The 13,475-nt window shown below is 42.6% G+C and overlaps 1 protein-coding gene and 1 non-coding gene across 2 annotated transcripts in view; both read left to right on the top strand.

Annotated features, from left to right (window-relative positions):
- The window catches only part of CUNH10orf67 (chromosome unknown C10orf67 homolog), a 197,882-nt gene that overhangs the window by 167,018 nt on the left and 17,389 nt on the right, over positions 1-13,475 (top strand). The window lies entirely within an intron of this gene.
- LOC143999782 (U2 spliceosomal RNA) lies at positions 7,493-7,676 on the top strand. The gene has a single exon (XR_013278136.1). It is a non-coding gene; the product is annotated as a U2 spliceosomal RNA (small nuclear RNA).

Raw genomic sequence — 13,475 nt, 5'->3', positions numbered from 1 at the left:
TTTCTAGTGCTGTTTACATTAACTAGAACCTTTACCCTAAGATCATTGGCCACATGATTTATGCCAGGGTGCTATGTATTTGGACAATCCTTTAAGGAAATTCTAAAGCAATATACAGTATACTCAGGGGCACTAATTATATTAAATGTGCTACAAAGCTAGCCATAGATGGGTAGATTGGCTGGAGCCATTTGGGCGACCTTGTTCCTTTGTACATTCATTCAGCATTTAAGTCTGGCCCAGTTATACTTCCTGTTGTCACCAAAAAATTTCCTTGGCTTTACACCATTTTTGCCAACTTTGGTTGATGATTGGTAAATAAATACTGGGTTGTAAGAACAAGCGGCTGTTCTCCCTGAAGAAGCCCAAAGGGCAAAACATGTTGGGAGTACCAACCTTAGTACTGCTGTAATATATGAGGCTACCAAGACCATGTTATTATAATGTTTTTAGCATGGATTTTTAAAAATGTTGTTAATTAATAAACCTTGTATTTCTTTTAATGTTGTTCTAATTTGTAAATTGATTTACTAGAAATTTAAAAGTCCCACCTTTTTTTCTTTGTGCTCGTAGACAGGCAGATGGTTTCCTAAAAAGAACAAAGTGAGGAGAAATCTCCCATCGGTTGTATTGATGGGATGTGTGGGACTCACCTGAGGGATGGAGGTAGCAAGTATGTGGCGTCCTCAGTGAAAATCTGTAGGGATTATCTAAATCCACAGATATTTCCCAAAAAGTGAGTGATAAGGAGGCCTATAGATGGATGAAAGTACTTGTTAGCCCCTGTACACACGATCGGACATTCTGCCAACCAAATCCGTCGGATTTTGTCCGTCGGATTTTGCCCGTCGGATCTTGTCCGAAACTGTTGCATACACACGGTCGGACTAAGTTGTCGAAAAATCCGATCATTCAGAACATGATGACGTTATTTTTGTTACGATGGGACTAGTAGCCAATAGCTTTGATGTAGGAATTTGATCTGAGCATGCGTGGCACTTGGTCCGATCAAAATTCTCTACACATGATCGGAGTATGTCCAATCAAACCAGTTGGTCGGAAAATATTTCCAACATGTTGGAAGATTGGGTTCGACAGAGATTCGGACGGAATCAGTCCGATGCATACCACACACAGTCGGATTATCCGACGACACGGTCCGATAAGACGCATTCCGACGGATTCTCCGACCGTGTGTACAAGGCTTTAGAGTAGTTTAATTTTGGGTGCCAGATCAGGGACAGGATTGGACCATTAATGATTTCCTTATTCATTGTAATTAGAAGCTTGAAAAATTCTTTCATAACAAAAAGCACGGTTAAAATTTTTGCAAGAAACAGAATATATACAGTCAATATTATATATGTGACCACTTTCAGTTTAGCTATAGATGATCCAAATTACCCATCTGCTCATTATAGTTCCTAGATCCATTCTTGCTTGTTCCACATATTGCATTCTTCATAATATAAACAATTTAAAAATGATCTTATACAGGGACAGAACTAATTATAAGCTAGTTCTCAGGTATAAAATGTCCTGGTTGGAAACTGCATTTCTATGGGGGTCAAATGAGTTGATGTGTGGTTCAATAGAAGGGATATGAACCCCCTTTGTAACAAGGCCTGAGAACTGAAGACCAGCAGGGTTTCTGGGGAACACGATAAAATATTAGTATCTCAAGCTTCTACCAAAGATTGAAATATTGCTTTTGGTTGTAGTCTTCGTTAGATATTTTTCCTGGTTGTTTAAGATATTTACGAATACTGGAATGCAACATATTTTGTCTGCCATATGTAACTATACCTCGGTCAATAAAATGATGGTAACAGTTCAATAATGAATCTATTGTATCCTGTAAATGGAAAACCGCATGCTAGAGCAGAATTAATTATAAATTCCCTTTGCTTCATTGAGCAATTAGCCCCAACAATAACATTCTGAAATACAGATGATTCGGATTTGTTGTTTGCAGCATCATCAGGGAGCTGGAGATTATGCAAATCCGGTTGTATATAAAATATGTGCTTTTGTGCTATGGTAACCTAACTGCATGGAGTCCTTCCAGCTACTGTAAAACACCTGGTATAGCCATTGTGGTTATTTAGAACTATACCCCCTCTGTTATCTGTGCTTTTTCCCGTGAATATGTAATGTAATATACGTTCACACTGGTTCTACAGTCAACACTGTAACTATTACAATGTTTTTTTATATATATTTTGCTAGATTGTACGCTCTAACGAGCAGGGCCCTCGGATTCCCCCCTGTATTGAATTGTATTGTAATTGTACTGTCTGCCCTAATGTTGTAAAGCGCTGCGTAAACTGTCAGCGCTATATAAATCCTGTATAATAATACCGTATATACTCGAGTATAGGCCGACCCGAATATAAGCCGAGGCCCCCAATTTACCCCCAAAAAAACTGGCAAACTTATTGACTCGTGTATAAGCCGAGGGTAAGACATGCCTGTCCATCCCTGTGTGTGTGTCCGTCCATCCCTGTGTGTCCGTCCATCCCTGTGTGTCCGTCCATCCCTGTGTGTCCGTCCATCCCTGTGTGTGTGTGTCTCCATCCATCCATCCATCCCTGTGTGTGTGTGTGTATCCGTGTGTGTGTGTGTGTGTGTGTGTGTGTGTGTGTGTGTGTGTGTGTGTGTGTGTGTCCAGCCTACCTGTGTCCTGAGCCTTTGTCCCGAGCCTCCGTCCCGTGCCGAGCCTCCTTGCCTCCGTGCCTCGCCGCCGTGCCTCGCCGCCGTGCCTCGCCGCCGTGCCTTGCCTCCGGTCCCGTCCCGTCCCGTCCCGTGCCGTGCCGTCCTGTGCCTTGCCTCCGTCCCGTGCCCTCTTCGTTCGTCGGCGGCCATTGTAAAATTCAAAAGCTGCGCCGCCGCCTTCGCCTGTGATAGGCGGAACACTGAATTTCCCAGCAGCCTGTGTTCCGCCTATCACAGACGTCGTATCATCCTCGTCCGTAGTACGAGGATGATACGAAGTCCGTGATAGGCGGAACACAGGCTGCTGGGAAATTCAGTGTTCCGCCTATCACAGGCGAAGGGGGAGCCGGAGGCGCGGCTTTTGAATCAGAATGGCCGCTGTCTGTCTGCTCGACACGCTGATCGAGCGGGCAGACAGCGATGACTCGAGTATAAGCCGAGGGGGGCACTTTCAGCCTCAAAAAAGAGGCTGAAAATCTCGGCTTATACTCGAGTATATACGGTAATATTAATAATAATTTTTTTATTATGTTCCATCCACTGACACTGCAAGTGACACTCTTTGACCCTTAGAGAGAAAATTTGTGTGGAGTGACAGTGTGTAGAGAACTTGTCTGTCTCATCCGCTAATACAAAATAGAAAAAAACAGGCCTAGTGCAAATAGCACAGCACACACCCCTCAAGATGTTTATTAGACGGACCAGTAAGTATTTAATATATATAAATTTTATTGAAAAAAATTCCATAAAACATATGTGTATATAAAGATACATGATAAAATCAAACAATCAGTATATCAGAATATATAGCATAGTATCAGCCCATAGAAGGCCCTAAGATAGGTATTTCACTGAGAATGACGCCGGCATGTTTCAGACTATACGTCCTTTTTCACAGGCATTAAAGTCATCTCATCTATACATGTTCTACAATATAAACATATTAATATTAGTACAGTTACATTAAGCAAATTAAGGTATGCAGCTCAGAAACAATTGCCAAAATATATAGCCACAGAATGGATACTCACATGCCGTAGCACTCCACTGTGCACAACAGAGGGGGGTCAACACTATGATACAGGCCTGAATATATACGTCACACTGCGGGTAAAATTTAAGGATATGCGGCTGAATGGATAAAGCCAAAGTGACACAGCGCAGGCAAATAAAGTTGGGGCAACTGAACACTGCAAGAGCTCCCACTGACTGATTGGAATTTCAGTTCTGTATATCATCGGTTGAAATGTGCAGCTAAGTGCATATCTAATAGTAAGAGAAGATATAAAAAAATGTATAAGGAGGTGTAGTGAGAGTTAAGTACAATTGCATACATGAAGTAATCATCAATGACCATAGTAAGAAGTGAGATGCTCACCTATATAGTAATATGCAGAGAGTGTCCAAACAGCATGCACCACACAGTGTAAATCACACTGCGGGCGCAAGCTTTAAATAGCTGGTAAGGCTATTGGAGAACAACTGAGGATAGGTACCATCGGCAGCCTCCTCAGCTGTAACTGATGAAACGGACGGTTGCTCCATTGGCTGCAATCAGTCCGTCTGGGAGATCTCTGGCGGAGCGGCGCGTGGCCGCCTCACGGCGCCACTGGCGCACAAAGAACCCACACATTTGTTCTTCAGCCTGGAGTGCAAACAGGAAAGAGCGCGGCGCTGTCTCTGCGTTCAACAGGGCATGAGACCACGGGACCCCCAGAGAGGAAATAGGGGCCACGTAGGTCTCCCGCGCATGGGGCAACGTCAGTGCCCCAAATGTCCGGCTGCAAAACAAGCTAAAAAATAAAATTGACAACCGCAGTGCGTGACAGGCTGAAATGAAATATGAAATAAAAATTAAAAACAAAAGATATAGAAAAACATGGTTGACCCCCTAGTGGTGGCAGATGGAAGGTGCGGGCCAGAGCATGAACACAGACATACCTGAAATGACAACAAACGAAAAATGAGAATTATGTAGACAAAGTTGATTGCATAATCAGGCAATAATAGGTAAATACACAGATACAAAATATATAGTCTACATAATTCAAATCTTTCGTTTGTTGTCATTTCAGATATGTCTGTGTTTGTGTTCTGGTCCGTGCCTTCCATATGCCACCACTAGGGGGTCAACCATGTTTTTTTTATAACTTTTGTTTTTAATTTTTATTCCATTTTACTATTTATTTCATCTCAGCCTGTCACGCACTGCGGTTGTCAATTTTATTTTTTAGCTTGTTTTGCAGCCGGACATTTGGGGCACTGCCACTACCCGGCACGTGGGAGACCTATGTGGCCCCTATTTCCTCTCTGGGGGTCCCGTGGTCTCATGCCCTGTTGAGTACAGAGACAGCGCTGTGCTCCTTCCTGTTTGCGCTCCAGGCTGGAGCGCGAATGGGCGGGCTCTTCATGCGCCGTGACGCGGCCCCGCGCCATGACACCAGAGGTCTCCCAGATGGACTGATTGCAGCCAATGGCTCAACAATCCGTCTCATCGGTTACAGCTGAGGAGGCTGCCAATGGCGCCTATCCTCATCTGTTCTCCAATAGCCTTACCAGCTATTTAAAGCTTGTGCCTGCAGTGTGATTTACACTGTGTGGTGCATGCTGTTTGGACACTCTCTGCATATTACTATCTAGGTGAGCATCTCACTTCTTACTATGGTCATTGCTGATTACTTCATGTACGCAATTGGACTTAACGCTCACTACACCTCCTTATACATTTTTTTATATCTCTCTTACTATTAGATATGCATCTAGCTGCACATTTCAACCGATGATATATTGAACTGAAATTCCAATCAGTCAGTGGGAGCTCTTGCAGTGTTCAGTTGCCCCAACTATATTTGCCTTGCGCTGTGTCACTTTGGCTTTATCCATTCAGTCGCATATCCTTAAATTTTACCCGCAGTGTGACGTATATATTCAGGCCTGTATCATAGTGTTGACCCCCCTCTGTTGTGCACAGTGGAGTGCTACGGCATGTGAGTATCCATTCTGTGGCTATATATTTTGGCAATTGTTTCTGAGCTGCATACCTTCATTTGCTTAATGTAACTGTACTAATATTAGTATATTTATATTCTAGAACATGTACTTTGAGATGACTTTAATGCCTGTGAAAAGGGACGTATAGTCTGAAACAAGTTGGCGTCATTCTCAGTGAAATACCTGTCTTATGCCCTTCTATGGGCCGATACTATGCTATATATGCGGATATACTGATTGTTTGATTTTATCATGTATCTTTATATACACATGTTTTATGGACTTTTTTCAATAAAATGTATATATTTTAAATACTTACTGGTCCATCTAATAAACATCCTGAGGTGTGTGCTGTGCTATTTGCACTAGGCCTAGGCCTGTTTTTTTTTCTCCTTGACCCTTACATTTTTAAGTCAGTGGTTCATTGGCATAAGTTGCATGTGTTTTTGCTACTGTAAGGAAATCTTGAGAACCAGTCATGATAAGGATTTGAATATTCAGATTCTTGCACTTGTGATTAGTTCTCCAATGTATAATCACCTTTTCAGTTTAAAGATACCCTGTGGCTTCTGCTGGGTCTGAAGCATCTGCAGGATCTTACTACAGACATTTCCTTTTGCTGCCACATGTTGGCTAATGTCCAGAGACCCCTGTTGGCCACATTGGGTGGTCTAAGGGACAACAGGGAGGCGAGAAAAGCGGTCTTCAATGAGACCGTAGCTAATGTAGTTGATTTTTACACTCACATTGTTGGGGTACTGGCCACTCCAGACATTAACTGTCTTTGCAGGCACTGGGCTATTCTTGCAGAACGATCAAGGTTTATCATTATGTTTGGCAGTTGCTTTAATTATAAATGTAATGATTATCTCATTTAATTAATAAAAAAGAAAGGATTAGCAACTAGTTTTACAGAGATTTTTTGACTTGTTGAAATACCAATTTGCACATTAAGAAGCAAGGGAGTCAAAGGCACACTTTAGTGCTCTCTCAGAAAAACCTACCCAACCAGAATTGTACCTGCTCTTCACAGACACTGCACTGATGCTTAGTTTGGTTCAGGATCAGGCCCTGTATAGCCATCCTTAGAATGTCTGAAGACCGGAAAATAATTCATTGAGATGCACGAGTCTACTCCACACCTAGAACCACCTGCACCTGTCTTATACATCTTAATTTGAAGTCTTCAAAGTAAAAGATGGGCCCCACTCAGTGAAATTTGGCAACAAGCTGGAAAACCAATTTTTTGTTTATCACACTCTATTACATTTAGAAATAATATGCATTAGAAGAAATAGAATTGGAAGCTTGGCTTGCTCTTTGGTCAGCTATAGTCTGCTACGCTCTTCCCAACCTCACATGTATTATCAGAGGGAATGTGCTAAGAAAAGGGAAAACAATGTAATCAGTTGGGATAATATGTGTGACTTCTGTGCATCAGATACCTGTGTTTGAGCTTTCTTTTGTTGACATGCAGGTAAAGAATTGCTGTGACTTCAGAGCTTTATCTTCAGCATTTGTGTCTTGCCTGCTCATTAAGAAGAGTCTTAATGATCACTGTGTCAATAGTGCCAAATTACAGGACTGTGAGAAAGGTCCTCTTGAATACATAGACTCAAGTTAACCTAGATAAATGCTTCTCCAGTACAATACGAGTCTTGAAGAAGGCATTTCTGTTGCTAGCCATAGACATTAAAGGAGTCTATGTGCAGACTTATTATCAGCCACAAAAATGTGGTTTATGGCTATTTAAACACAGGGAGCTCAAACTGCCCTAAACATCTTCATAATTTCTTGGCCTTTTGGCTTAGATCAAGTGTAGCATCTGTTCTCGAGAGGAAGAAAGCTGAAGCCTCCTAGCAGAGTGGGGGTGCTGGTTAGTATATTCCCAATGTAGTAAGTTGGGAACAGTGAGGATGGATCCTTTTCCTCATGGTTTGAATCTGGCCTGGTGCACCAAGCTTCGCCATGGATAAAGGCAGTACTCTTCCTAAGTTTTAATGCCTTTCTGGTAGTAATAATTTGCATTTGTCTGGCCAAGGCCTGGGGACCGCAAGTGGCTTCCGGTGATGTTCCCCCCGGGAGTGGTGTCCTTAGGGTGCCACAAAACCACTATGGGTGTGGGGCCTCACTGTGTTTATCACTGGCACTAGGACATATCAGTAATTGCTTTTCTTCCAAATACCTCTTGGGCAGGCGTTTTGGCTATTCTAATGGTCATTTTAACATCAGCTGTAAGGCCTGCTTTGATATCTGCACTTGGTAGTTTTTGTTTTATTTTTTTTTATTTTTAATGTATTTATCGTGGGCACTTGCACTGCACTTGAGTTTTTTTTGTGCACAGAGACAGAGAGCACAAGTTATTGGGGCCTGCCCTAATGTCAGGGGGAGGCTCTGTGGCTTTCAGGTCTTTTACCTCTCCCGAAATGGAGGGGTCTCTCTTGGGTTGATTCCCTCATCAAGTACTTGGTGGACCGACTTCGGCTGGTCCATAAGGAGTGGGGTCAACCTAGCTTCAGCCTAGGTAGACCATAGAGTACCTTGCCCCTGTTGGGAGTCTTGCTCCCCAGAGGGGTTCAGGGTTAGACCCTTCCATTTCTGTAACCTCTGTGCACATTTTTGTGCTGTGATTTCACAGTTCACTTTTTTTTGTTCACAACCCAGGGATTGTCTACCTGCATTGATAGGGAAATCTGGTAGATACAAGTGTTTGAGTGCTGACATGATCAACTATACTATGTGGAAATCAATAGATGAATAGATTAGACCTAAATCGGGTTTCCACAGGTGAAAAAAAAAATGTTAAAATGGATGTAGTGCCATGGGCACTGTATGCCCAGAAGTTGTCTGTATTATTCTGTAGACTGAACAATTTACTTTTGTCAAATCATCAATAAAAGAGCTTCTGCACCCGATCCGATGCAGGCCTTGCTGAGGTATTCTTACAGATGCTGGTTCTGGCTGGCAGAATACATTAGCCAGCAGGGAAGATGCATTCATGCGCACTGATTAGCATGGATGGAGGAATCTGTTAGATTTCTTTTGTTTTGCTTGCAGGTACGGTGCATCCAGAAAGTATTCACAGCACTTCACTTTTTCCACATTTTGTTACAGCCTTATTCCAAAATGGATTAAATTCATTATTTTCCTCAAAATTCTACAAACAATACCCCATAATGACAACGTGAAAGAAGTTTGTTTGAAATCTTTGAAAATTTAAAATAAATAAAACACAGAAAAATCACATGTACATAAGTATTCACAGCCTTTGCCATGACACACAAAATTGACCTCAGGTGCATCCTATTTCCACTAATCATCCTTCGAGATATTTCTACAACTTGACTGGAGTCTACCTGTGGTAAATTCAGTTGATTGGAAATTATTTGGAAAGGCAGACACCTGTCTATATAAGGTCCCACAGTTAACAGTGCATGTAGGAGCACAAACCAAGCCACGAAGTCCAAGGAATTGTCTTTAGACCTCTAAAACAGGATTGTATCAAGGCACAGATCTGGGGAAGGGTACATAAACATTTATGCAACATTGAAAGTCCCAATGAGCACAGGCCTCCATCATCTATAAATGGAAGAAGTTTGGAACTACCAGGACTCTTCCCAGAGCCAAACTGAGCGATCGGGGGAGAAGGGCCTTAATCAGGAAGTTGACCAAGAACCCAATAGTCATTCTAACAGAGCTCCAGCGCTTCACTGTGGAGAAAGGAGAACCTTTGAGAAGAACAACCATCTCTACAGCAGTCCACCAATCAGGCCTATATGGTAGAGTGACCAGACAGAAGCCACTCTTCAGTAAAAGCCACATGACAGCCCACTTGGAGTTTGGCAAAAGGCACCCGAAGGACTCTCAGGCCATGAGAAACAAAATTCTCTGGTCTGATGAAACAAAGATTCAACTCTTTGGCCTGAATGGCAAGCGTCATGTCTGGAGGAAACCAGGCCAATGCCATCCCTACAGTGAAGCATGTTGGTGGCAGTATCATGATGTGGGGATATTTTTCAGCGGCAAGAACTGGGAGACTATTTAGGACTGAGGGAAAGATGAATGCAACAATGTACAGAGGCATCCTTGATGAAAACCTGCTCCAGAGCGCTCTGAGCCTCAGACTGGGGCGAAGGTTCATCTTCCAACAAGACAACGACCCAAGATAGCACACAGTCAAGATAACAAAGGCGTGGCTACAGGACAACTCTGTGGATGTCCTTGAGTGGCCCAGCTAGAGCCCAGACTTGAACCAGATTGAACACCTCTGGAGAGATCTGAAAATGGCTGTGCACCGATGCTCCCCATCCAACCTGATGGAGTTTGAGAGGTCCTGCACCTGCAAAGAAGAATGGGAGAATGCCCAAAAATAGGTGTGCCAAGCTTGTAGCATCATACTCAAAAATATTTGCGGCTGTAATTTATGCCAAAGGTGCTTCAACAAAGTATTGAGCTAAGGCTCTAAATACTTATGTACATGGGATTTTTTTTTTTTGTTTAATACATTTGCAAAGATTTCAAACAAACTTCTTTCACGTTGTCATTATGGGGGATTGTTTGAGGAATTAAGGCCCCCTTCACATGGGCACCTCCGCTAAGTGGAATCCGCTTGCTCATCGGGGGGGGGGATCTGTCCGCTAATCCACGCTGAGCGGGCGGATGACAGGTCTGTGTCCGCTCCACTATGCAGAGTGGACACGGACACAGTCCCGCTATTCTCTATGGGGCAATCGGATGAAAGCTGACCAGCTGTCTGTTTCCATCTATTGCCGTCTGATCCGCTGGATGGATTGGATGGCGGCAGGTGACATTCGCCGCTCCATAGAGGAGACCGGATGGTCCGTTCAGGTTCTACCTGAAAAACTGACAGGCGGACCTGATCGGACAGTCCATGTGAAATGGGCCACCACCATTTATACGCGTGTAACTAGCAAAAACATTGTTAACCATCAAAGTAAACAGCTGAATATGCAGTTTAAGCATGTATATAGGGGGGATCTTTTACCTGCCAAAGGATTTGTAAAAAAAAAATTCAGCCAGTCCTGAGATTTGCACAACTCTGGCAGACAGCACAGCCAGGGGCATATTGTACCTCTGCAGAGAGATCACTGCTTCCACACAGAGAGCAAGAGTCCTTTACTATAGCATGCTGGCAGGAAACAGACTTTTATGCTCAGGCTGTAGCTACTTCCCAAAGAAAACAAGCTGTAAAGCCATTCAATACCTTTTGCTATGATGCACTTGGAATGTAATTAGCGTGATTTAAGCTGAAAGTTCAGTTGGGCTTTGCTTATCAAGTTGTGCTGCCAGACATTTACTTTCTGCTGTGTGGCAGTCAAACTTCACATCATTGTCTTATAAACAAATACATATTTTAGTCCTGACCCTGTACCCTAACATTTTAAATTTACACCCCTTGCATCTCATCTTGTAAGAGCACTAGAAAAAAAAAAACACAAGCTCTAATTTATTGTCTGATCTTTGCCGATCTTGCTTTCCAGCTGTGCTCCTGCAATAATCTGACCGAAAGTGTGACCAAACACATTAGTGTAGTTAAAGTATAATTAAATATATCTGTGATCTAACACTCACCCCTCTCCTAAATTAAATATTTCCTTTCATATAAACGATGAGTTAATCAGACTAATCTGACACTTGACATGAGCTTGCCTAAATATCTTCACTCAATGAACCAGCGAACCCCTTGACTTAAAATTTCTTTGTCTGCTGTATTAAAATCCACAAGGGCCTCTTTGTTGACATGTACTTTAGGGGTTTTGTCCACCCCTTTCCCTGTCCCTTATTCATAGGGGACGCAGACACAGTCAAGCCTACATTGTTGTCCATGTAATAATACTAGTGACTCTTTAAATGGGTTTTTTTTTTTTCACACTTTACCATTAAAAGGCAGAAAAGGCCTTTTGGCCGTGGCCATACAAGCATAATAAATTGTATATGTTTGCAATGCTGAATGCACTTGGTCCATATGCTGCACTGCATAGCTACATGAATAAGCATTTACCAAATCAGCCCCAGCACATTAAACAGAAAAAAACAATCTTTATTCATGGTAACTTATCAGTTTCAATTAATCAACCCCAACAATGGAATTTCTGATGTGCTTAAGCGACTTGAAAGCAATAGGTCATCTCCAGGGCAGGCTTGTTGGGTCTTTGTGTCTTGAGATTCAAACAAAGACACTTGCAGCAATATAATGAGCACAATTTCTCAAGATTCTATAACTAATAATCTTTGGCGTTTTCATGTGATCGGCGCATTTAAGAAAGTTTAAGTTCACTTTTTTTTTTAGGGTTTGTTGAAGTTTGTTTGAACGTTACCGTCTAAATGACTAAGGGGAAGCCTTTTCTTTGAAAGGGGAGTTAGATATAAGCTTGACCATCCTTTTCATTGCCAGTGTGCTGCTATGTGAATGAGCATTGTGCAAGGCCATTCCAGTGGTATTGAAAAGAGCTAACCATTGGCTTGATTTGGTTACACGCTTTAGCAAAGAGCTCCCTCCTACGGTCCCTGACCTGTTTAGAAGAGGCCAGCTAAGTGTCATGTCGCCCCTCCCAAAGGGGAGTATCTGCATTCATTTCATCCGTATAAAAAATGACTGGGGACGGGAAGATTAGTGCTTTTCAATTGCAATTTATAGTAGTTTACAAAAATTCACATTGTTAGCACAGAAAACATGGGAGTGATTCATCCCAAATTGCATTACCTGTGAAATGTCATTAGCCTTCCCGAGCATCGTTAGGTTGATTTTAATAACTTTTTCAAAGTTTTCAACACAACCTTTAAATTTGTTGTATTTGTTAAATTATCACTTATATATTAAAAAAAAAGTAATTTTACTTGTTTCTTTCATAACGGGGTGCAGCTGATGGTTCAAACACATGGGGGGGGGTACTAAAACTGGAGCACTCAGAATCTGGTGCAGCTGTGCATGGTAGCCAGTCAGCTTCTAACTTCAGCTCATTCAATTAAGCTTTGACAATAAAAATTGGAAGCTGATTGGCTTCTGTGCAGAGCTGCACCAGATTTTGCTTGCTCCAGTTTTGGTAAACCTCCCCCCAGTTTATATCATTTTATATTAACTACTTCAATACAGGGCACTTACACCCCCTTCCTGCCCAAGAACACCCGCTTCCTACCCAAGCCAAGCCTGTTTAAATGACAAATGTGCCGTCATGCTACACTGTACCCAAACAGAATTTTTATCATTTTGTTCCCACAAATAGAGCTTTCTTTTGTGGGTATTTGATCACCTCTGTGTTTTTAATTTTTTGCTAAACAAATAAAAAAAGATGTAAAATTTTGTAAATAATGAAGTTTTCTCCTTCACTGATGGGCACTGATAAGGCGGCACTGACGGGCACTGATAAGGCGGCACTGATGAGGTGGCACCAATGAAGTGGTACTGATGGGTACTGATGGGCACTGATAGGTGGCATTGATGGGTGGCATTGATATGCAGCACTGATGGGCACTCATGGGTGGCACTGAGGGGCACTGAAAGGCTGCACTGATGGGTACTTATGAATGGCACTGATAGGCTGCACTGATGGGCACTTATAGGTGGCACTTCTGGGCACTGATACGTGGCAGTGATTGGGGGAATAATATGCGGCACTGGTAGGCATTGGGGATGGGCACTGATTGGCAGCTGTCATTGACATTTCCCTGGTGGTCTAGGGTGGCATACCTGGTGGTCCAGTGTGGTGTCAATCCCTGGTGGTACTGGTGGAATCCTGGTAGTCCTGGGT

This window comes from Lithobates pipiens, unplaced genomic scaffold (genome assembly GCF_037356315.1).
Source record: "Lithobates pipiens isolate NorthernLeopardFrog02 unplaced genomic scaffold, aLitPip1_a1.2 Scaffold_19, whole genome shotgun sequence".
Classification (NCBI taxonomy): Eukaryota; Metazoa; Chordata; class Amphibia; order Anura; family Ranidae; genus Lithobates; species Lithobates pipiens.
Note: the sequence above shows the minus strand (reverse complement) of the source record. Positions and strands in the feature narration are given on the sequence as shown.